Source organism: Rhinolophus ferrumequinum, chromosome 7, assembly GCF_004115265.2.
Source record: "Rhinolophus ferrumequinum isolate MPI-CBG mRhiFer1 chromosome 7, mRhiFer1_v1.p, whole genome shotgun sequence".
Classification (NCBI taxonomy): Eukaryota; Metazoa; Chordata; class Mammalia; order Chiroptera; family Rhinolophidae; genus Rhinolophus; species Rhinolophus ferrumequinum.
Window position 1 is genome coordinate 74,614,298 of NC_046290.1, and position 26,528 is coordinate 74,640,825.

The window sequence follows — 26,528 nt, forward strand, 5'->3', positions numbered from 1 at the left end:
GGAGTTCAATGAGCTAGCAGGGGACTTAAGCTCAGTTCCCAGTTTAGAGGTTGTATCTGTGTGCTCCTAAATTCCAGGGAGGCAGCCTGATCTAAGCCGTAGGCCTCAGCAGCATTAATAATAGCTATCGTTAGCCCTTTTCAGGGGAGATGGATAGCTGACTGAAATGATCGCAGTGAGCCTGGCTATGACTCCCGAACTTATGTGGGGTGCTTCTATTTCCTGATACCCCCACAGCAACTGAACTCATGGATATCTCTTCCAGGTTGAGCCTCCCTCATAACTTTCCGGTTCTTTTATGATTTTGATATATGGATATGTTTTTCTTGTTTGTTTGTTTGTTTTTTTGGTATGAGTATAAATTGTTAATTTTAAAAACTGTTTTTATTTCCCTGTTTGGAGCAGTTAGGAGAAATGGAAAGCTCCGGGGCTTGAAGCATGAACTTGAACTTACTGTGCTAGTCTGGTTAGAAGTCTTGTATATAAAAGACTCTAAACAAATACTTGCTACACTGGCTTGTGTAAAATTGCATCTAATGTGGAGCATTACAGTTACCGTCTACTGAGTTGTTTTTGCCCCTTACTTTCAGCCTTATGTATTGCATCAAATCAAAATGAATATCTCTGTGGAGGTAATAATGAATTCTTTGGAATGATCTTCAGGCATCTTTGAGGAGACAAGACCACTTGACGGCATTTGCAGAAATTGATCTAGGCACATGTCTTTTCAGCCTTATTATTTATTTGCATACTTCTCTATAGTGAATATAGATATTAGAGATGACATTTTATACTATTGCCTGGGAAGCATCAACTTTCTGCTATTCTCAGCTGTATCAGGTAGCAGTTCTTGCCCCCTGATGATAGGCAAGGTAGAACTTTCTTTAAAATATGTGGACTAACTCTTATTTGCACTGAAGCTTTTATTCTCTCACCTACTCTCAGGTTGATGTCTCTTAATGTCAAAAGGTACACAAAGCGTCAAAACACATAGCACTGAGTTTGATCTTAAAAATACAAAATCAAACTTCTTTTTTTTCAAATCTTAGGAATAAGTCCTGCCTTTTGCCTTATACTAGTGAACTAAAAATGTTAGCAGCTCGTGCCTACTGGCCATTGATATAAAAAATATGTAGCAGTGAAATAGGACTTCCAAGCGTTTTTCAAAGTATTTGCCTTGGTGAGACACTAAGAGCCCCTGATTTCTTAACAGTTTCTAAATACCATTTCCCACTAAAAGAAACCAAGCCTCCTTTAAGAAACGGCTGACTTCAGAATTGGGACAGGGAAGATATAAGTTGAGAACATCTTGTTTCAGAAAGTATGGAAACATTTAAAAAAAGATTGGGACAAATCAAAACGGCACAGAAGCCTAGTTTAAGTGGCTTCTATTGGCTATCTATGGGACCAAGTAAATAATGAGAATAACAGATTAAAACTCATTGAAATACATAAGAATCAATGAAGCCATAGTGATGTAAGTAAATGAATAATTGAATAAGTAAGAAAATAAGGAAGAAAGGAAAGTTCTTTTGGAAGAATGCTGATTCATAAATGTAGTAGAAATGACAGAGGTAGAAATCACAATTTTGCAACCAGATAGTTATGCAAGAAATATTAATGGATACTAAAACTGGTGAATAAAGGTTCAATGTGAAACAAGATATTTAAATAGTATCCAAATATTTTCCCACAAAATTAATCAATTACTAATGGAATATAGAGGGATTCTATGGTGGAGAAATCTATTAGCTACTTCTTTAACCAAGAGATAAAAATTAAAATCACCAATAGTAGAATAAACTAATATTATTCCTGATATGATACACTGAAGACACATCATTTCTGTGCTATTTTTGCTGAAGATGGATAAGCCACATCTGATCATGAGGAAAAATTAAATTCAGGTTGAGTTTTGTTCTACAATGTAATTTCCTGTAGTCTGTAAAACGTTAAGATAAAGAAAGGTTGAGGAATTGTTCCAGACTATATGAAACAAAAGAGACATGACAGTCAAATGCAATGCATGATCCTGGACTGGATCCTGGAGCTTGGGGGAAAGAGCTATAAAAGAATTGGACAATTGGAAAAATTTGAATATAGACTGTGAATTACAAGATAGTATTGTATTAATTTTAATGTAATTTCCTGGTTTTGATAATTGTTATGCGTTTATATAAAAGAATAGTCTTGTTCTAAAGAAATACACTGATGTATTTCAGGATAAGGGGTATAATGTATGAAACTAACTCTCAGGTGGTTTAGTAAAAATGTCTAAGTGTGTGCAACATACATATATCATATGTGTGTCTGTGGATAGATGAATGGAGAGAGAGATATTAAATGATAAAGTAAATACAGCAAAATGCTAACAATTTTTGACTCTGGAAAAAGGGTATATGTGTGCCCTTTGTATTTATTACTGGTGCAAATTTTCTTATGTTTGAAATTGTATCAAAACAAAAAGTTACACCCCAGAATACTTCCATCTGCCCCTTACACAAACCAGGCTGATTAGTTCTCACGTGACGGCATCAGTGCTTGCTATCTGCAACACTCATCCTCCAGGGACTCACAGTGCTGTCTCTTTTCATCATCCATGTCTTAGCTCAAATGTCACCTCCTCTGAGAGGGCTTTACTGACCACCCTTTATAAGGAAGCCATATTCTTCCTCATTTTTCATCCCATTACTTGACCTTTCTTCATAGAACTTACTACACACTGAACTTATGATAATATGGTTATTTTTATTCCCCCATTAAAAGAGCCATAGAGGAAGGTCTTGCCTGTTCAATCTTTATCAGCAGAATACAGTGCCTGATAAATTTTAGGTGTTCAATAAATATCAAGTGAGTGTAACATGAACAAAAGCTACACAAGAATTATAGCCTTGTAATGTTGTTTGTACTGGACAATGACATCTCACTACTTGTTGCTTGAGTCAGCAACGTGGGGCTACGTTGATGCTGAAAAGTAAAGGAGCTGGGGAGGGAAGAGTAAGGAAAAAAATTGCACTACTGGATAAGCCATCATAGGGCTAGACTAAGTCTGGGATATAGACTTATACTGTCAGTTTGCTCAAAATTCCATTAATCGGTAGTTAGCTGCAACTGGAAGAATGCCATAAATGTAAATGCATACCTGGGAGTCCAGCCCTGCTAGCATATGGTACGACCTGTAAGCTCAAATTTATTCAGGTGTACCACAAAGCATCCGTCAGAGGATATACAATTCTCAGACTTAAAAATATTACCTTTATAAAACAAGAGAAAACATTCTAGATAAAAAATAAATGAAGAACTTCACATTTTGAACTAAAGAGGTAACTGAGATAACATGAATCACAATAGCATTTGGAAAGACCTGGGAGTTAAACCTCTATACACCATGACCCTCCTATAAAATCCGTGTTTCCAGCTCACTAAGCTGCAAGTGTTTTCCAAGGACCTTGAAACAGTAAATCCAAAGCAGAACATGCTAATGCCTACCCTGGTGATACTCACCGAGGAAGCCAATCAAAGCCCGGGACTGGCTTCCCTAAGTCACGACATCCTTGTATAAACACACAATTTTCCGGAAGAAAACTGAGGCTGTCTAACAAATCACAAGACAAGCACTACCAAAAGCCAAAGATTTTCAGTGTAGATACAGAATGAAAAACTGTCTTTACTTTCTGCGAGTGCCTTAGCACACTGTCAAATGAATATGCTGATAGACAAAGACAGGGAAAACCAGGTCAAGAAGATCAGTCTGGCTGGGAAGTTGTCTTGATAAAATACGATATCAGTGAGGCATCAGACTGGAAGTTCCTCACAGCTGTGGTTATGTCCAGCTTTCTATTTGTCACTGGGACCTCGACCTGACAAGATGTCACATTCAACTTGTTAAGCCATTCCATCAGTGTCATCTGTGATTGGTGGTTAGCACCACATGACAAGGCAGGTCCATGAAAAGGTGGCCTGGAGCCCAGACTCCTTACCAGCCCGGAAGTTAGGCTGCCTAATGATGAAGCTGGGTCCAATTTCAGTGTTGGGATATGAGTGTACCAGAATATGATTTTCTTACCCTCCTTAGTGTACTATTTATTTAATGACTTCAATTTTTTAATTTGTTATTTAGACTATCGTCTCAGTATTTGGATGTATAAATAAACATTTTAAAGGCTGCTTGAACAATTTGACAATTCCAAAAACCTAGCACATCTATACAACCACTAATTTAGGAACTTGAACTAGATAAACAATAAAATAAGCCCAATCGTGTGTCTACAAATTCACTCATCACTGCCCTGTTGATAAAAGTAAAACATTGGGAAATTAACTAAATGACCAATGATAGAGAATTGATTAAATGAGCTATGGCTCTTGCAGGTAACATGGCACTAGACATTATTAATTGGTTAGAAAATAATAGTTCATTAATTCATTCTCCCAGTATTTACTGAGTAACTACCATGCATCAGCTTCTACTCTAGTAATGGAAAACAGCAATGAACGAGACCAAACAATCTGTGCTCTCAAGATATTTTCATTTTAGAAAAACTAATGATTGGAAAAAACTTCATATTATTTGAATAACTGAAAATAGCAGATTACAAAATTGTATGTACAAAATAATCTCAATTATGAAAATACAAATGCTATTTACTAAGTGAATACTGGTACTTTAGTAGAAAGTCATTTGTGGATTTTGCCAGAGAAAATTTGTGGTTGTTGCCAGAGAAAAGCCACTAGCTACCCTGACAGTTTCCCACAACTTCATTTCCTCAGTAATGCTGAGACAGAAGCAAGTTATATCAATGCAAGTGGACCACACTCTAATGTACATTCATATAAACCACATTTTTAAAAAAATGCAGAAAAAGAGAAAGCCAAGAAATTAATTATGAAGAGAACTAATTTACTAGCATAATTTCTCCCTATAGACAATTCCACACAGGAAATCAACTATTTAAAAAAAAAAAAGCATATTGAGCAAAAGAGCAGAGCAAAGGGAATTAGATAGGTGAGAGTTGGTCTCTGTAACACTTACTTTTGTCTGCTTCCATTGCTGATTAGCTTCCTAAATTTACACATTCTTTAGACGAGGTTTTTTCATTCAATAGAGTTAAGTAACTCCACTGAATGAGGATCTCTTGGTATGGATAATCTCTCCCTTAAGCATTAATGTGTATTTATTTCTAGGTTTTGAAGTTCATAGACCATCAGTGATATCTTAATGTTGGCCAAAATATGATGTGTGTGTGTGTGTGTGTGTGTGTGTGTGTACACTGAATAAAACACTTCCAAAAAATAGATATGGAAGGGAACACACTAAAATGTTAATAATGATTATCTAAGGTTGATAGGAAAAGGGATAATTTCTTTCTCTCAATTTTTGTGAAAAATATGTGTTATGTTTATAACCAGAAAAGAAAAAATCAAATAAGATGGGTGATAGACCAATACTCCCAACAAGAAAATGGGAGAACAAGCTGAAATCATTAATCTGGCTACAGGCATCATGGTACTGTTAAAATAATGAAGACCGGATAAGAAAAGTTTTCAAGAGAGGTGAGCTAGCCCTTCCTAAATACTATTTGTCAATTCTGGAAGCAGAATATGAGATTAAAAATCTAAGCTGCTCTTGCAAGAGACCTAACGGTGAGCGACAGAAAACTTTTAGTGGTCTTCTAAGGCTAGAGAGACAAAACTGAATAATTGATGAGCTTCAAAATCTAGCCAGCTTTTTCTCTAGAGGTATTACCATAGTCTAAAGCTATGCAGTGTGGGAAGCTAAGACACTAAAAGAAAGTCTATGAAAATCAAAGCGGCATTTGCAGCTTTGTCCATAGTTTCAAAACTATGAAAGCCATGAGTTCCAAAGTTCCAAAACTCACAAGATATCTCAAAAATTTGGAAACAAAAAATAAGACAAATACGAAGAAAATAACACCTAGGCATATCATATTAAAACTGCTGAAAACAAATGATAAAAATCTTCAAGATCTGTATTAGTTTGCTTAGGCTGCTGTAAAAGAGTATCACTAAGTAGCTTCAACAATAGTTTACTCTCTCACAGTTTTGGAGGCTAGAAGACAAGATCAAAATGCCAGTGGGGTTGTTTTCTCCTGAGGGCTGTGAGGGATTAATATGCTCCATGCTTCTCTGAGCTTCTAGTGGTTCCTGGCAACCTTTGGCATTCCTTGGATTTGGCTGAATCACCCTGATAACTGCTTTGATCTTCATATGGCATTCTCCCAGTGTGCGCACCTGTGTCCAAATTCTTCCTTTTTATAAGACATTAGTCATTCTGGATTAGGGGCCCACTCTACTCCAGAATGACCTCATCTTAAGTAATTCCAGCTGCAATATCCCTATTTTAAAATAAGATCACATTCTGAGGTACTGAGGGTTACAGCTTCAACACATTAACTTTTGGGAGACACAATTGAGCCCATAACAAATTATTGCGTTAAATAACTGTATAACTTTAAATGTAAATATATAAAAGGAAGGCTAATAATTAATGATATTCCTTGTGAATAGGTATATGATAATGACAAATAAACTATTAGCAAATCTATTTGAGTGATATATAAAAATCATAATATATCATGGTCATATAAATCCAGGAATATGTTTGGTTTTTCTGTTAAAAATCAAGTGATGTAACTTACTAGTTTAATTGAATAAGTAAAACATATGATCATTTTAATAGCTTCATGAACATATTTTATAAAATCCAACATCCTTTGATAACAATAAAAAAAACTTAGTAAATTAAGAATAGGAGTTACTTGTTCACCTGATAAAGATGATTTTTATCTCTAATATTGCACAGCTAGTATTACACTTAGTGGTGAGTTATTGAAACCTTCATCTGTGAGACTGGGAATGATTCAGAAAATGCACACTGTCATCACTTCTGTTCAACTATAAATTGAAGGTCCTAGCCAGTGTAATGAGGAGAGACAAATACATAAAACCCATAAGTGTAGAGATGAAGGAAAGAAAAACAGTATTATCCTCAGTGACATTTGTACATTGAAGATAAAGATATCAACAGATAATTTTTAGACTTAATATTTATATTTAACAAGGCTGCTTATACAGTTAATGTACACATGTTTAATGTATAAAAACATCATTTCTTTATAAAAACAAATAAATAGCAAGTGATTTTAAAAATATCAGTTACAAAACATCAAAATACCAAATGTCTAGAAATGATGCAAACAAAAGATATTTAAGACTTCTATATTGAATATTATTAAAAAGCAAAGAAACATCTCAGTAAATTCAAAAATATACTGTGCTCATAAACTGAAAGGCCCAATACTCTACAGATAGCATTTTTTCCCAAATTAATTCCTATGTTCAACATTCATAAGCTGATGCTAAGATTTGTGTGAAAATTAAAAGGGTCTGGTCTTAAACCAATCCTGAAGTAGAAGAACAAATCTTTTAATCAAGATCTTTTATTACACACTTACAGAAATTAAGAGAATGATATTAGTTTAGGATACAGAAGTAGACCAATGGAACAAAACAGTCCCGAAAAAGGCTCACTCATATACAGCTATTGATTTATGACTAAGGTGACCCTGCAGTGCAATGAGGAAAGGCTTTTTTCCTTTTTTTTCAATTATTGGGCTGGATTCATTAGATATCCATAGATAAGGAAAAAAAATTGATGCCTATGGCACCATTAACAAAATTCCATTTCTTATAGACTGTAGTTTTTTGTATGAATGACAACTTCCAAGATGAAGCAATGGGCCTCTATTTATGCTTCTGTCTGAAAAACTGTTTTCAAAAAAAAGGGAAAATAAATATATGTATATATATTTAAAAAATGAAACCTGTTGTCAACACACTGGACATCTAGCAATGATAGACAGCAATCCCCAGACAGGAAACAGATGAGGTCTAATTGTCCAGGGAAAGTCATTAAACTCTAGTGGAGGGAGAGCGAATCCAGACAGAACTCAACAGTTCCCTGAATTGAGGAGATAGAGCTAGTTGTACAAGGAGGCCAGAGTGGCTAGACTTGACATAGCAAGCTACCAGAAGAGAAAGAGCTTAATAGAGAGACTCAGCCCCACTCAGCTAAGTTCTGATCAGCACGTGCCGCTGAAGACACTACCAGAAACTGGGAAAGGATCTACTGGAAGAAAAGTGGAGAAAACAATCCTTGGTGCTCATATAGGACCAGAAGTAGTCCATTTCCAGCCAAAGTGGAAAATGCTGTATTTCATGGGCATCAGGTAAAGTACTTAGAAGGATTTTGCCTCAGAAGTGGAACAAAATTAGCCCTAAGTTAAATGCTTACAATTGAGACCCAAAAGGATTAAACTGTTTCTAAGTAACTTAACCATGTTCCAGAACAAAGGTCAACAAGGTAAAATTCACCATCTGGCATCATATTTGAAAAAAAAAAATAGTAGGCATTTAAACAAGCATGAAAATGCATCTTATAATGAGGAGAAAAATTAATTCAAGTTGATCCAATAATGACATAGATTATAGAATTAGTAGACAAGGATATTAAAACAGTTATTATAGCTGTATTCCATATATCCAAGATGCTGGAGCAAACATATTGCAGAGAAACCAGGCAGGTATAAAAAGACCCAAATCAAACTTCTAGAGATAAAAAGTAAAATTGCTGATATGAAAAAGACATTTTCTGGGGTTAATGGAGAATAAAAAAAAAAATTAGTGAACTTCAAGATATATCAATAGAAATTGAAAATTGAAACACAAAGGGAAAAAAAGACTGAAAATAAAATGAACACAGCATGAACTATGGAACTATACACTATGAAAACATAGTGTATGAACAATACACTACAGCATGAACTATACACTATGGAAAAATTTCATGTAGCTGAATGTGCATAAGATTGGAGTCTCTGAGGAAAAGGAAAAATAGGGGGGAAATGAAATAATGGCCAATTTTTTCCCAAAATTGTTGAAAATCCAGAGATCCAATAAACTCAACTAACCCTAAGCAACAAAATATAAATAAAATTTCCCCAAGGCACATCATAAAATTACTGAAGAGCATTGATAAAGAGAAAAATATTAAAACCAACCAAAGAAAAAATATATACAGTACAGAGAAACAAACACAAAGATGACAGAAGATTTTTCCTATAACTATACGTATAACATTAGCAAGACAGAACATACCGGAAGACAGAAGACAGTGAGCAACATAAAGTATTAAAACAAAACAAAAACAAACCAAACTCAAATCCAACATAGAATTCTTTACCCACAGAAAATATATTTCAAGATTTAAGGCAAAATAAACACTTTTTCAAACTTACAAAAACTTAAAAGAATCCATCACTAGTAGTCTTGCATGCTTTGTACAAAAAAAAAAAAAAAAAGATATAAAATGAAGTACTTCAGGCAAAAGGAAAAGGCTGCCACACAGAATTCTGGATTACACAAAGGAATGAAGAGTGCCAGAAATGGTAGCTGCATGGATAAATGTAAAATCTTCTGTCATATTATTTAAATTTCTACCACATTCTCTCCCTCCTTTGATTATCCCACTTTCATGGCTGGAACTGCAACAAGCAGTAGTTGTGTTTCTGTCTTTTACTGTAAAGTTGTCATTTACAGTAAAAATTGCGATATATGTTATATGACTTATAACTGACACAGAAGTAAAATTCATGACAGGAATAACACAGAGGCCAGGAGGGAAGAAACAGAAGTGTTATAACAGCTCTTGAAAGTTGATGGTGATAAGCTAAAGAGGTACCCTATGACCCATATAGCAACCACATAAATAACTAACAGCTAAGAAGCCAAAAAGGGAGATCAAATGATTCATAGAAATGCTCAACGAATTCAAAATTAATTCAAAAGCAAGCACAAAAACGACAACAAAATGAGAGCAAAGAATAAACAGAAAACAAATAGAAAGAGGGTATAGTTAAACCAAATTATATCAATAATTATATTAAACATGCATAGTCTGAACACCCGAGTTCAATGACAGATTGGTTAAAAAAGAAAGACCCAAGTACAAGCGGCCTACAAGAAGCCATTCCAAACCACAAAGGTTAAAAGTAGGACAGAAAATCATATACCATGCTGTCACTAATCACATAACATCTAGCATCAAAAGAATGCTGGAATGTCTATATAAATGGTCATTTGTGGGAGAAGTCACAGAAAGGCTGCTTGTGGCCTGGCACAATGATCACGAGTGATGCTAACACATAGCCAGGCCAGTGTGAGACAGGGAAGATGGAGGTGAGCCCATCGAGCACATTTTTCTCCTTCCTTTCATTATCCCACTGTACGTAGCTGGAATTGCCACAAGCCGTGATTTTGGTTTTTTTGTTGTAACAAACATTACATTTGGGTTATTGTTTTTAAAGAGCATTCACCACAAATGGGGAAGGATGCTCAGAAGTTCACGAGTCCATTGTCTCCAAGCTACATCTAATCTGGCTGCACCCAGTGCACTCTACACAAAACAATTATCCAAACATAATAGGATGCCAACCTCTTACCCAGTTATAACCTATGTAGAAAATCTAACATAAGTTCTTTCACAACCTTACTTGGAACAAAGAGAGAGGTTATTGTTATAGTTTTGCTGTAATTAAATTACTTTATCTTGTTGATGTCAGAAAGCCTAATTAGCAGATCAAAGGATACATGAAAGCACGTTTCTTAGTTAGAAGAAAGGTGTTTTTATTTAGAAATACATTTTAGAACAATGACCTTTTATAGTGTAAAATAAGAATTTGAAATTATTAAAATGAAATTAGCTCTTGAGATAAAGAATTTTCTCTATAAATACTGTGGAGCTTATAAATGCTCCATAGGCATCATTTCATTTAATCCTTATATGGAACCCATGAGGCAGACAGAATTATTACAATTTCATATTAAGAAACTGAGTCTCTGAGTATATACAGTTTAACTCACAGAGCTAGTAAGCGATTGAACTAAAACTGGAACTAAAGTTTTTAAAGAATAATTAAACTATTGTTAATGCTATATTGCAGCTACCTCATGTCATATGTCCCTAATGAATTTAACCTAAACAATTGACCCTTAGTGAAAATTATTTTAAAAACTATAATCTCTTTAAATTTGAAGGAGAGTAATGAGAAAAATGTTGGCTTATTCAGTATTGATTTTAATGTCAGAACTAGGGTCTATATTTAACTATCAAATTGATTATTTTATTTTCCCAGACATATTAACCTAATTGAGTTACTCTGGTACCATCCATTAAATTTAATCAAAAGCACAGGGGCAAACATTTTTCATTCTTGTAAACTCTGAAATCATGAGGCAATGGCTCAGTATTTCAAACATTTGCTCCAATGTGAAATGTCCTTTCCTTTTTCAAAACACTATATTATGAGGTACTTCAAATTATAATTACTTATATCCTTGAAGATATCATTTGAACGAGGAGTTTCATTTTAGTTCTGTCAATAAATCAATTAGAATGCTTGCTGAACATTTATTATCACATTAATGTGGAAAACACACAAAATATATCATCCTAATTTTCAATAGGTTTACAATCCAGAGTTGAATATAACATAAGGGGAACCACTGAATTAAATAAAAGGGTAAGGAAATAAATAAAAGGGTAAGGAGATAATGAAGGAAAACTAGCTTTGAACAATGAGGAGTAATAAGGTAATAAAATTATCAGTATATAAACCATATAAAACAATATATTTTTAAGTCTAAACTAATTTGAATTGAGGTGGACTTCTTTAAACTTAGGAAAATACACCTTTCAAAACCTGCAGCAAAAAAAGAAAAAAAAAAGAAAAGAAATACACTTAATAGTGAGACTTTAAAAGAATCTATTTTGACTTAAGAGAATAATGTAAAGACGTTCCTTAACACTATTTTTCAAGATTATCTAGACATCCTAGTCTAGATATAAGTAAAGAAAAATAAATAAGCATATAGATAATATTGCTATTATAGGTGTTATGATGTATACATAGAAATACAAGTGAATCCACAGACAAACTAAGAAGACTATGAAGAGAGATCAAAAGTTTTACCAGATACACCAACTGAAAATTTCCCTTCAGCTGTCCAAAAGACATCTTGATCCATCATGTAAGTTAAAAACTCTTCATTCTTGGACACTACCCCCAACCGTTTTTTTCTCCTAGGGACCCAGTCTCAGTTAACTGCTGTGCGATCTACCCAGTTGCCCAAGATGAAAATTTGAGCATCATCTTAGACTCTTTCATCTCCTTCCTCCCTAAAATCCAATCAAGTACTAATCCTGTTGATCCTACCTCATGAATCTCTCTCCAATCCAGCAACTTCTCATTGCTTCACTGCCATTTCCCTATTAAAGTCATAGCTATATCTTGTCTAATGAATTATTATAGTTAAAAACTGCTTAACATGTATTTTTTAAAAATTAAAAAGTATAGAAAATATGAAAATCTAACATTCTCATCTAAGAAGCAACAGTATTTTACCTGGCCTCCTATTTTTCATATACTTCCCGTTCCATATACTTCCCGTTCAAAGTGATATTCCTAAAATGAAAATGTGATTATACAGCATCCTCATACTAAAAATCTGTCAATGCTTCACTATTATTCTATAGACAAAGTTCAAATCTCTTCATAGGGCTTAGAATGTCCTGTGCTATATGCCTCCTGATTACCTTCTGACCTCTCTTGCCTCAAATTCCTGATATACATCCACACTGACCTTCTTTCAATTGTGGGAACACACTATATTGTTCTCATATGTTTTTTCCTCTACCTAGATTACATTTATTTACCCCCACTGCTTCCTTGTTTACCTAATAATTTCTACTCACCCTTCAAGTCTCAACTTAGATGTTACTTTCTTCAGGAAGCCACATTTAAGGTCCCAAGTCTGGGTTATATGTTCTTCCTGCATGATCCCATGGTGTACTCTACTTTGCCCTTCATATCACTTTACCATATTGCATAGTTATTCTGTATCCTCACTAGATTGTAAACTGCAAAAGAACATGAATGTTATTTTGTTCATCACTAAATCCCTAGTACCTACTATACTTCAAATATTTCTTGAATGAAGTATTTGAGTGAAAAAAAAAAGTTTTATGGGATGCAATATCAATGCAGAGTGATCAATACTTTAACCATGCAGGATCCAGCAAGCTGTTTTTCAAGAAATGTATTTAATTTCTTTGAAGAACAAAACATCTAAATAAAATGGAAACCTACATGGAGATCACAAATAGTCTCAATTGATCTATAAACCCATTACGATTCAAATAAAAATTCCAACAAGACTATTCACAGAATTGGACAAATTGATCCTAAAAATCTACAAAAAGTGAAGGATCAAGAGTAGATAAGACCACATTGTCATGAAAAGCTAGAGAAGGGGATTTGTCGTTGGACACTCAGTAACTCATTGGGAAAGGATAAGTATTTAAAGCAGTGAGTTATTGAGACAGAAACAGAAAAGCAAAGGACTGAAGAGAGAAACTGACTATATGTATATGGTGTATGACAGATGCAACATTACAAATCTGTTGTAAAAGAATAGACTATTCCATAAAACAATGCCAAGATAATTTACGTTCCATAATGGAAATGGTAAAACTAGATCCCTACCTTATACTATGCACAGAAATGAAATATTCCAGGTGGGTTAAAGACCAAAATATGGAAACCAAAACTGTGGAGGTTTCTCAAGAAAATGTGGGGGGATATTTTTAGGATATCAAGATGGAAGGACTTTTATTGAATAAGACACAAAATTATAGAATACTTAGAGGAGATTGTAAATTAAATACACCAACCTTAAAAACTCATATATCAAAAGATATTCTAAAGAGAATTAAAACAAAACATTTTGGGGGGAAATCTGGGCAACATTTGAATTTAAATTTTAAAAAATAAAATTGAGAAAAATTAAAACAACAGTAGGAAAAAAATGGCATTAAGTATGGTCAGATATTTCACCTAACAGGATTCAAAATAGCCAGTCAACCTATTAAGAGATTCACAACAAAAGGAGTAATAGAAGAATGCAAATCATAATAATACTGAGACATCACACTGGTAAAGAAATTTGAATTTCTTTAAAGTTTTGGCAAAAATCAGGATTAGCAGGAATTCTTACACATTGCTCTGTAGATTATACAACCACTTTGGAGAACAATTTGGCAATAGCTAGTAAAGCTTAATATGCACATTTGTGTGACACAACAAATTCCTTTTCTAGGTTTGTCTCACTGGGAAGCTCTTACTCATGTTCCCAAGAAACATGAGCTAGCTAGAATACTCATTGTAATACGGGCTGAAATTGAAAAATAAAAAAGTTAGAATTACTTAATTGTCCATTTGTAGCAGAATAGGTGATCTGAGGTTTAGTCATACATTTGTATACTAGATAACCATTACAATGAGTGAGCTACGTCTAAAACCATCAACATAGGTGTTAATAGTTCTAAAATATATAATGTTGGGAAAAACACAATTGCCACATTAGTGAATTTCAGAAACACAATACTGAGTAAAATGTCATGTTGCAAATATATAGACATATTTTTAAAATTTAATAAAAAATTGAAACTCTGAAACAAAGAATATGGATTACTTATTGATGTATCAAAATAATTATAGACACTTATGGACATGAATTATACGCTGAAATTTTAAAATAGTGGTTACTTCTGAAGCGAAAGGGAAGGTAAATGGATTGAAGTGTGAGAATGTACTTTCATATACAGAGGGTGCCAAAAAAATGTATACATATTTTAAGAAAGGAAAACTAATTAAAATTGTAATACTTAATATATACTGATAACGAAAGATGAATACAAGTCACGTTTGACTTCTACAATTACAAGGGGTGCTCAAAGTGGTTACATCTAGACATTTCTGATTATAGAGAACTACTGCTTGAGATACGTTGACCAAAGTGTCCACTTGTATACATTTTTTGGCACCTGTGTGTGTGTGTGTGTGTGTGTGTGTGTGTGTATTTTTTGTTTTAAGAGACATGAGAGAAAAAAGAACATGAGCAAATTGAAGGAAATGTGCAAAGAGCACACATCTCTTAAATCTGGGTACATGGCTGTATATGTTCTATTATTTTTGTTGTTTGCCTCATGTTTAACAATTTTTATTTTTTAACTATATTTAGACTTAGACTTAAATATGAAATTTAAACATAAAAAGGAAAGGTAAGAAACCTATTCTAATTTTGATACGAAAGACAGAAAAACATACAGGATAATACAAACTCATTTGACTGTAGAAAAATTAAAAATTAAACAAAATGTTTCTATTGCTAAAAAACAAAAATGAAATTTAAATATAAATGATTACTGGGGGAATATAACACCAACATACAAGACAAAGTGCTAAAAATCCTAACGTATCAAAAGAATTGTGAACCAATTAGAAAAAGATATATAGACTATCTTCTTTAAAAATGGGCAAAAGACAAGAAGCTGTGGATAATATAATTAGAAAATAAAAAGATTGCCACAAATCAAATTAGCAAAACCATTGCATTGCAACTCAATAGTTACCACAGATATGCAAATTATCCAATGATTATGCAACATTTTTTACTTTAAAATTGGAAAACAACTAGCAAAAAAAGTTATTGCTGTGCATTAAAAATCGATAAAACAGATTGTGGGAAAGGGCACTTGAGTCATTACTGGTGGCAAGCAGAATTTGGTAAAGGCTTCTGAATGGTGGTTTGGAAGTACTTATTAACAGCCATTAAAACATGTGTACCCTATAACTCGGCACACCCATGCTTATACATTTATTCTAAAGTAACAAGGAGGAATGTTTACCACTAGTTATAGGGATTAACTTCAGCAAACACTAATTTAAACATGCATAAATGGCCAATAATAAGGAAAACAGTTAAATAAATATGGGTAACTACTCAATAAATTACTTTGAAGTAATTAAAAATGATGCTGCAGGAAAAATATATGATTATGATACACCGATAAGCAAGTTGTAAAACCCTAAAACAGTATGTCAAATATAGTCCCGTTTTATATGTGTATAGATTTATTACGCATATAATTCATTGTAGATATTTAATGTGTCTCATATAGGGCTTATGTGAGGGTATGTGTGTGCATAATGTTGAAAGAGCAGAATTATATAGTGTACAAGCAAGATACCACTTTAATCCCCCTCGATTGCCCTTTCCAACTAGTTTGTAGTTGAATCTATTTCTTTCCAATATCTTGGATGAAATCTAGGTCAGACCAGAGCTAGCTTATGTTCACTTTAGAAAAATATTTCTTCAGTCATTTTTGCAAATTATTCCATCCATCCATCCATCCATCCATCCATCCATCCATTTATTTCTCTATTATTTATAGAGTGCCTTGTCCCTATACTAGGTATGAAGTACAATTCATACTTATATAAATCATGGTTTCTTTCTCAAGGAACTTATTCTTTGTAGGAAAGATAAGACCTAGGGTACAAAGAATTCAATCCACATAGAAATCGTCTGTCAATGATGATAGCACAATGATGTACTTGGGATTGTGGTTAATTAGAAGAAGAAGAGTGACAGAGTCCTTTAAACACAGAACCATTGTTGTCATGTTTTTATAAAGATCGTATGTTATTTGGCTTTATCACTAACTTTATAGCTTGTGCTGGGCAACCCATTTCACCCCCCAGTGTTTCAGTTTATTTTATGTACAATATTAAAATTCAAAGGTAATCTTCTTACTATGTTTGATGAGCTGAATTGTGTCCCGCAAAATCCATATGTTGAAGCCCTAGCTCCCAGTACCTCAGAATGGGACTGTATTTAAAGATAGTGCCTTTAAAGAGGTGATTGAGGTTAAAAGAGGTCATATATAGGTGAGTAGGTGAGCCCTAATCCAATCTGACTGGTGTCTTTATAAGGAAACTAAGGACACACAAATAGACATCAGGGATGCCTGTGTGCACAGGGAAGTCCATGTGAGGACACAGTGAGAAGACATCCGTCCCCAAGCCAAGGAGAGACACTTCAAGAGAAACCATACCTACTGACACCTGGATTTTGGACTTCTAGCCTCTGAAACTCCCCCCACCCCAGTCTGTGGTATTTTGTTATGGCAACACTAGTAAACTCATATAGTACCTGTATGTGATCATAAAAAATAGAGTTCACAATAAAATTGCCATAAAAATAAATTTCTGATTAATATAGAAATATTGTATTGATTCTAGATCTTCTTTCCACACAAAAAATTACATTGGCAGTGAATTGCCTATGTTGTAAAGAACAACCTAAAGAGAAAAGTATGATGAGAACAATGAAAGAGTATCTCAACTCTGCTAGCATTTTCCAGATGTCATTCTTACTGCACTTTTGGCCATTCTGATTTTTTTGTTCCTGAATGGCCTGAGGGATATATGTGCTTGATGATTTGCATTTTTTATGACAAATAATAGCTTTTCAGTTACCTTATTCCTTGTATTCTGACGATTAAACTTTTAGTTTTCAGACTGGTTGGGCATAGGGCCAGAGACAGAAGATGTTAACATGGATAGCTTTAGGAATACAAAATTCAGTTATTTTAAGACAGTCAGCAAACAGAACAAAAGGTATGTGAGATCAGATCTGCCTTTGGGAATAATTAACTGTACTAGTTCGGCTCCACTTAAAAAATTGGAAAAGGTTCTCAAAGCAAACCTATGTTCAAGAACAGGTATTTCTCAATGAAATACAATATTCTAAACACATTTAATGAAATAAATCCAACTATTCTGGCATTAATGTATTTTCTACAGAAGAAAGCAAGCAATAGGTTTTTATTTTCCATTGGGAATAATGCTTGGTTTGGCTTAGATTGTTGAGCTTCCATAAGAAGCCCAAGCTATCTTGCACAATGGGTCTTTGTTATATTATAGTAGTGCTTAGAAATATGAAATGATACTCCAGTCTAATGATATCAGCTGATAGTCAGGAATCATTATTCAAAGTAACAAAGCTAGTTTTGTAAACGCCTTAGTAAAGCATTCTGAGAAGGAGTTCAATTTTCTTTACGTCACTGTGGTTTTTTGCTCAAATAATTATATTTAATTATTATGTTTTGCCTGTCAGCAAGTTGAAATGTGAAACTGTAATATTAACAAGACTATTACACAAGTATTTTGGGGTATATCAATTATATAGTCCTTCAATTGTTATATTAACTGTTACTTTATCAAGAAAAACCAAACTCCAGCTACTCAGAAACCTCTATTTCCCCTCAACCCAAAAGTTGTTTCCTAAAACATCCATATTTTTTTTGATAAACTGCCTAAAAATATATAACAATTTCATAATGATGATAAACTACTGTCAATTTACTACATCAACATACATCAATTGAATTGATTAAATCTACATGTTCATTTTGCTTAATAGAAATACAATCACTGCAATAAAACACTGCCATGGGATTTATGTCTTCTTACTCTGAAAATATAAGTCTTGCCTGTGGCTTGGTGTTTTATGAGGGCAGGAGACCATTATCCAGTGACAACATTTCATTTCATTGACATCTCAAATATATTCGTAATATCCTTTATGTTTATGTTCGGTTAGAGTGAGAGGATTAGAATAGGTGTTATAAGGAAAGGCATTCGTTATTACATTCTGAATAACATTACCATGTGGCATGTCTCAGCCACAAGACTCTCTTGACAAGCACTGTATCTTTTATTCTTATGTATTCACAGCAAAGCTGACTATATTCCACGCTATGAATTTTTCCTATGTTAATTATCAACATTGACCCAGTTTTGCTGCTACGTGGGGCCCATTTCAATTTACATACTATGGAAATCAATCTGATCACTAAAATGTTAATGTAATATTTTTAAAAGAAAGTTTTCTAACTTTAAGCCAAAATAATAACCATACATTCAAATTCTTACTCCACTTTAAAATAGATCCCTTTCTTTCATTTTGAAATCACTGCCCTCAGCACTTCTCCACCCTGAATTCTAAAGATTTGCCTATGCATGTAAAATACAGAATTGCAATATTATCCTTATAACTCAAACTAAGAGAAACACTTCATCTGAAATATCTAGGCAACTGAGGCCATTTTTTGGCTTGGTTTATCCAGAAAATGACTTCAGTTCTCTTCCACATTTCACATGTGTATGTATAGAAGCAGATACAGGGTAAATTATACAAAATCAGATTCAGAGTGTTAAATTTGAAGTAGAAGATAGAATAAGAAACTATGAAAATTCATCTGTGGGTATCAGTGTTGAAAGTCTGTATGCACTGCAAAGGGAGTAAACACAATTTCAAGATATTAAAATCATAAGGCAATGTTTTGAGTTTATTGAGCTTTTAAGGTGCCAGAGTTGCCTTGCTTGTTGTGTTAGACCACTGCTGTAATTACAACTCAGCTAGCTAATGAAATGCTAAGCAGTGTTTTGTCTATACATTGTTATAGAAGAAGTAGAAGTGTTTTGATTAAGAGCAAATGAAGACTTTTTTTTCTCATTCTTTGTGATTTAAGAATAAGGTAGCTACATTGCTTTGTACACCTGAAACTAATAAAATAAAATAATAAGGTAATAAAAAGCCATGGATTGGTTTCCTTCATTGAGACTTAAAGTGTCAATGAGCTTACAGTTAGGTCTATATGATAATGTTCATGTAGAAATTCTTTAAATATCTTAAATTCTTTAAATTCTAGAAATTCTTTAAAAAGTTATTGGCTGGCTCCAATATATCATGGCTAGTTTATATAGTTCTGTGATTTCTCTTTCCCCCCTAAAACATCCAGGAAGAACTCATGAGTCACACCAAATAATGTCTTTATGGCCTGAGGTATTAATTTCACTGATTTTTGTTTTGTTTTTGCCTACCAGCTCTTGTCAATATACATTTAGATTTAACCTGTAATAAAGGTAAGAAAATATTTTCTTTTAGCCATATATCCTAGATATTTTTCTCCATGAAGACCCAAATAAATTATAACAAATATATAGAAAATAGTTCATACCATTGGTGTAAAACCTGATGAATTGTCACAAAGTAAATAAATTTTATCAAATAATGCCTATATCAAGAAATAAAACACTACCAAAATAACAGAAAGCCACTCATGCCCGCTTTCCAGTTCCTTCCCAAATATAACCTTTATCCTATATCATAATACTATAAATTAGTTGTGATTCTTTTTGAACTTTATATAAATGGCATTTTAAAGTACACCATCTTTTGTATGTTGATTCTTTAGCTCAACGTTACTTTGTATGTAAATATAGTCCATTCGTTTTCATTATATAACATATGAGTATACCACAGTATATTTGTCTAATCTACTGTCAGTGTGTATTTTCGATTTTTCCAGTTGTCCACTAGTTTTTACTCAATAGTATCTGTTTTGTGGGGGTTTTTCATTAAATGAATCATTTTAAAAATATACTTATTGCGTTAGTATCTGCTAAGGCATTGCTTACTACAAAAGCTACTATCTGTGGGTAGTCAAGTGCTCTATCCCCAAATCCAACACATTTTGTAAAGAATTCACTTAATACCCACATTTATCAGGCATATATTCCACATAATATTTAAAATGTATATTTTTTTCAGCTGAGAAGAAAAATATATAATCTTCATTTTTTCTTCCCTAAATCTGTTCAATTAATAATGTGAATATGAGTTTCTTTTCAAATATTACTTTAAACATTTATCCTGGAAATGGCTATTCACTATTTCTGTATTGTATTTATTTTAATTCTCAGTGACATTTACAGTTTGTTTTACATGGTATAGAAATAGAAATTGGAAGTTAAAGTTATATAAGAGCACTCTACTTCAGTTTTCCATAAATAAATAGCAATGGAAGAAAAGAAAAATCTCAATATTCTTCATAAAAGAAACCATCTCCAGAGATTAAGGAATGAATTACCACTTCCTTTTTTAATACTCAGCTCTTACTGAAATAGTCTAACAGTATATTTTCATTATCCTTTATTTATATCCAAATTCATGCCTCTGAGCAACTGACTTCATTAATGTGAAAATTTTATGGATATTTCTCCTCCAAAGAAGTTAAAGATAATGAAAATGATGAACAGTTAGAGGATTCATATAAAGCTATTGACCACACTAATTAGAAGATTTGAGTTTTGTTTTTCTCACTTTTTTTTTAAGAGAAAGCATGGGAATAGATTCTTCTAGACTTCCATATTTTCCTAAGGCCTATATTTCTTTAATTGCAGTGGGAACGGTTTCTCATTCATATCCTTTGATATTGATGGGGACCTTGCTTGAATTGATCTCTGGAGTATGGTACAAGATGATAAAAAATGGCAAGGAGCTTTAAAAGAAGTTCTTATTCTATACCATAAGAAAAAGATGTGAAAAGTTAGGGTAAAGAAAGTCAACTTTTCCTGTCATCATCTAAAAAACTGTCTATTGAAATAAAATATTCCATTTCCTACTTGTATTTGTAAAATAAATATCAACCTAGTATTTCACAACAGCATTAACACCAAGAAGTGTCTTTTCTCTAGCACTGAACATTGATTAGTATTGGCAAGTGAATGAAGAGCTTATTTTGAACCCAAATGCCTTCTTCTTTGATTTATACTTGTTTTATATTTAAATTAGAAGATTATTATATATCGTTTTATCTTATATAATTAACATGCATTTTATACCTTAATTATTAATAAATCACTCAAGTATTTGATAAAGACATCTATTCTAATTTGGCATGTGAGAATCAATTGAAATGATGTTAATAGTGAATCTTAGACCTTGTATTTCTATGCAAAATTATATAATCTTTCATGTGGTTTCAACAATAATTTTAAAGTATAATGCTGCTATGTGTTTCTAGAAATTCATAAGGACTCTAATTTTACTAACAATGTAAGCTCTTCAATGTCAAATTACATTGTTATATATATGGATGATAAAATGACTTTTTAGATTTTGCTTCATTGAAAAAGCAAATATGATATAGGGAAAAGCAACAGATGTTAGGAAATCAAATTTCCATTCTTTGACCTGTTGCTGAAGAGCTAAATATCTTTAGACAAAAAACAAACAGAAAAAGTTGTCATTGATCTCTAGATTTTGTGTTTAAAATGAAGACATTGACCACTGGATTATGTGATAGACTAGGAACACGCGCCTCCCCCTCCCTTTCTTGTCAGATCCCTGAAAATATATAATATTCCCCCCTTTACACATACACAAACACATGACAAATATGTAATATCACAGCTGGAAAACAAAAGGCAGCAGATTTTAACCATGAAAAGTAGATGTTAACAGATTGGAACAGAAAACCACAGCTTCAAGTTATAGGAAGAATTATGTAGAATTAAACAAGTTATAGGAGCATACTTTTTTCGGAAGATGGAAATAGTACTGGGAACTAGTATATATGAAGAGTGGAACTTGAAACAATCATCTGAGTGATCCCTCGGTCTTCTACACCTATATGCATGATAATACTATCACAAAAGAGATGGGGAAAATGGGGCTATAGAGGAGCATTTTTCGGTATACTGATGAAATTAAGTTAGTATCAATGTGAACTAAATTTTTATAAGTTATGACATTAATTATAATCTTCAGGGCAACCACTAAGAAAGTAATTTTAATGAAATAGTAAAAGAAACAAAAAAGGGATTAAAACAGTACAGTAAAAATATCTATTTAACAGACAACAAGGCAATAACTGAGGAATAAAGTAACAACAAAAATAAAAAAGCCATGACATATAGAAAAATTGGAAATTGGCAGATGTAAACCGCACCTTATCAAAAATTATATTAAATATAAATGAATTAAGCACTTCAATTAAAGGTAGAAATTGGGAGAATTTGGAAGTGAAGAAAATATTTTATTAAATGTTGATCTGCTATCAATAACAGACATACTTTTGATTCAATGACATACAGATTTAAAGTAAAAAGATTAAAAAGATATAACATGCAAACAATAATCAAAATATACTAATATGAAATAAATAGATTTTAATACAAAAATTGCTAGTAAAGGGGACATTTAATAATGATAAAAGTCAACCCATTAAGAAAATATATCCATTGTAACAACAGAGCCTGAAAATACATGTAGCAAAAATTGATAGAATTGAAGGGATAACAGACAATTCAACAATAATAGGGAAGACTTCAATACCCAACTTTCTATATGTATAAAACTAACAGAAAATCAATAAGGAATAGAAGACTTCAATAATACTATAAACCAAATAGGTATAACAATGTGAAGAGCAGCAGAATACACATTTTTCCCAAGTATACATACATGGCACGTTCTCTAAGAAAAATCATACGGTAGGTCATAAAACAGATCTTGATACATTAAAAGAGACTAAAATCATACAAAGTATCTTCTTCACACACAATAGAATGAAATTAGAAATCAGTAAAAGGAAGAAATTTGGGAAATTCACATATATGTAGAATTAAACAACACATGCCTATTTAGCAACTAGGCCAAGAACAAACAACAAAAGAAATTAGAAAATACTTTGAGATCAATTAAGATTAAAGCACAATATTTCAAAATTTTTAAAAAAGAAGGATGTTCTCAAATCAATAACTTAAACTTCCACCTTACATGAAACTTGAAAAAGTAAAGCAAACAAAACCTAAAGTCAGCAAAGGAAGGAAATAAGATTAGAGTGAATATAAATAAAACAGAGAATGGAAAAACAATAGAGGAAATGAGCAGAACCAAAAGTTGCTTCTCTGAAAGATCAACAAAAATGACAATTCATTTAACTATAATGAGTAAAAAAGAAGACTCAAAGTTCTAAACTCAAGATGAAAGAAGAGACAATACTACTGACTTTACAGAAATCAAAAAATTTAAAAGGAAATACTGTGAACAATGGTGTGCCAACACAATAGATAACATGGTTGAAATGGACAAATACCTAGAAACCACAAACTACTGAAAATGACTCAAGAAGAAACTGAAAATCTGAATAGACCTATAACAAGAAAAAAAATTGAATTAGTAAAAACAATAATGAAATTTCAAAAACAAAAGCCCAACACCAGATAGCTTTACTGATGAATTCTACCAAGTATTTAACAAAGAATTAGCATCAATATTTCATTAACTTTTCCAAAAAATAGAAAGGAACACTTCCCACCTCATTCTATGAAGCTGATATTATCCTGATACCAAAACCAGGGAAAGAAATCACAAGAAAATAAAATTATAGGCCAATATTTCCATTTTTTTAATTTTTAAATTAAAGTTTATTGGAATGACAATTGTTAGTAAAGTTACATAGATTTCAGGTGTACAATTCTGCATTACATCATCTACTATATCACATTGTGTATTCACCACCCAGAGTCAGTTCTCTTTCTATCACCATATAGAGGGTAAAGTAGACCAATATTTCTTATGAATATATTTACAAATATTCTAAACAAAATACTAGTAAACCAAACCCAGCAAAACATAAGTAAACTGAATATGGGCACATTTAAGAACTAAAACATTATGATCAATTTGGAGTTATCCCAGGAATCTTGGTATAGTTTAATATTATATAACAAATCAAAAAACAAAAAAGGTGATATTTCAATGGAGAAAATAATTTGATAAAGTTAAATGACTATTCATGATAAGAAGTCATAGTGAACTATGAATTAAAGATTACTTCATATTCTGATGAATCATATCTACCAAAAATCTATAGAAAATATCATTCTAATAGAGAAAGTTTCAAAACATTTCCATTAAATTTATGAACAAGACACTAATACTGCTCCTATTTACAATTTAATGTAGCACCCAAAAGTGAAGTGAGTCAAGAAAAACAAATAAATTAAAGCTCTAAGGATTTGATAGGAAGTTTTTAAAAATCACATCAGTCACAAACTTCACAGAAAACACTCTAGAGAGATATATTATTGAGATATCTTAGAAAACTGACTGTATATAAGATAATTATAGCAAAATGTATTTATACACTTGCAACTATTAGGAGACATACTCTCCCTTAAAAATTTTTGAAGCCACCATTTATTAGTTATGAATGAAATAACATGATGTTAGGGATTTGCCTTAAAATAATCAGGGGTTGGTGGCAGAGAATGAGTGATAGGATTCATAAAATAAGATTTAGCATAATTGATCATTGTTGAAGCTAGAGGTTGTGTAAAAGGGGATTAATTGTACTATTCTCTCTACTTTTCTACTTTTTAAAAATTTTCATAATGAAAATCTGTAAAAAGAACATACATAACATAAAAAAATCTAGAAATAAATTCAACAAAAGATGAACTAATCTTTATACAGAAAATTTTAAATTTTTTTTGAAAATTATTTTGAAATCCTGAATTAAATGAAAAACTATATTATGTTCATAGAAGAGAAATTTGATATTCTAAAGGAGTAATCTCCCAAAACTATTTGATAGAGTCAGTGTAATTTAAAGCAAAATTCCTAAAAAACTTTACAAGAAACATAGCAGTCTAATTCTAAAATTTATACAGGACGCATAGCAAAAACATTGCTGAAGAATAATAAAGTGAAAAGAATTGTTCCACTAAATGTAAAGAGTTACTATGAATTTGTAGCAAATAACTAAAAGTGACATGATATTAAGAAAGGATGAACAAATTCACAACAGGAACAAATCAGGAAGCCCAGATAAAGCCCATTGTCTATATAGAAAATTGATATATAACATATATCAATATAGCTGATCAGTGTCAACAGAATAGACTTTTCAATAACTAGTGTATCAATTTTGGCTAACCATAGGGGTGAAACACCCTTGATTCTTACCCCACACCATAACTACAAATTATTTAATGATTTAAATATACAAGGTAAATTTTTTAAGCTTTTGGGAGAAAATACAGGAGCATATTTTTTATAATATAGTTGTGGTAAAAGATTCTTTAAACTAGAGAAAATATTCTAATTATAAGTAATAAAATCAATCTCACTAAAATTAAGAACATATTCAGCATAACAAGCAAAAAGCAATTCAATCAACAAAATGAATAAATTAAAGAAACATGAAAAAATGACAAGAATACGCATTTCAAAGAAAGACACCAATAGGAAAATAAATATATAAAAATAAGTTAACAGACACACAGACCAATGGAATAAAATTGAGAACCCAGAAATAAACCCACATATGCAGAGGATGCCAAAAAATATATCCACATTTTAACAAAAGAAAAAACTGTATTAATATATACCAATAACAAAAGATGAATACAAGTCACATTTGACTTCTGCAATTACAAGAGGTGCTCAAAGTGGTTACCATCAGCTTCCAGACACTTCTGATTACAGCAAACTACTGCTTGAGCAATGTTGACCGAAGTGTTAACATCTCTTAAAATGTGTATAGATTTTTTTGGCACCCCTGGTATTTAGGCAGATAATTTTTGACAAAGGAGCCAAAAACATACAATGGAGAAAAGATAGCCTGTTCAATAATTTGTGCTGGAAAATTGGAAAGCCACATACAAAACAATGAAGCTAGACTACTATCT

The 26,528-nt window shown here is 32.3% G+C and overlaps 1 protein-coding gene across 5 annotated transcripts in view; it reads right to left on the reverse strand.

Annotated features, from left to right (window-relative positions):
• Positions 1–26,528, reverse strand: part of TMEM232 (transmembrane protein 232) — a 173,200-nt gene that overhangs the window by 30,748 nt on the left and 115,924 nt on the right. The window lies entirely within an intron of this gene.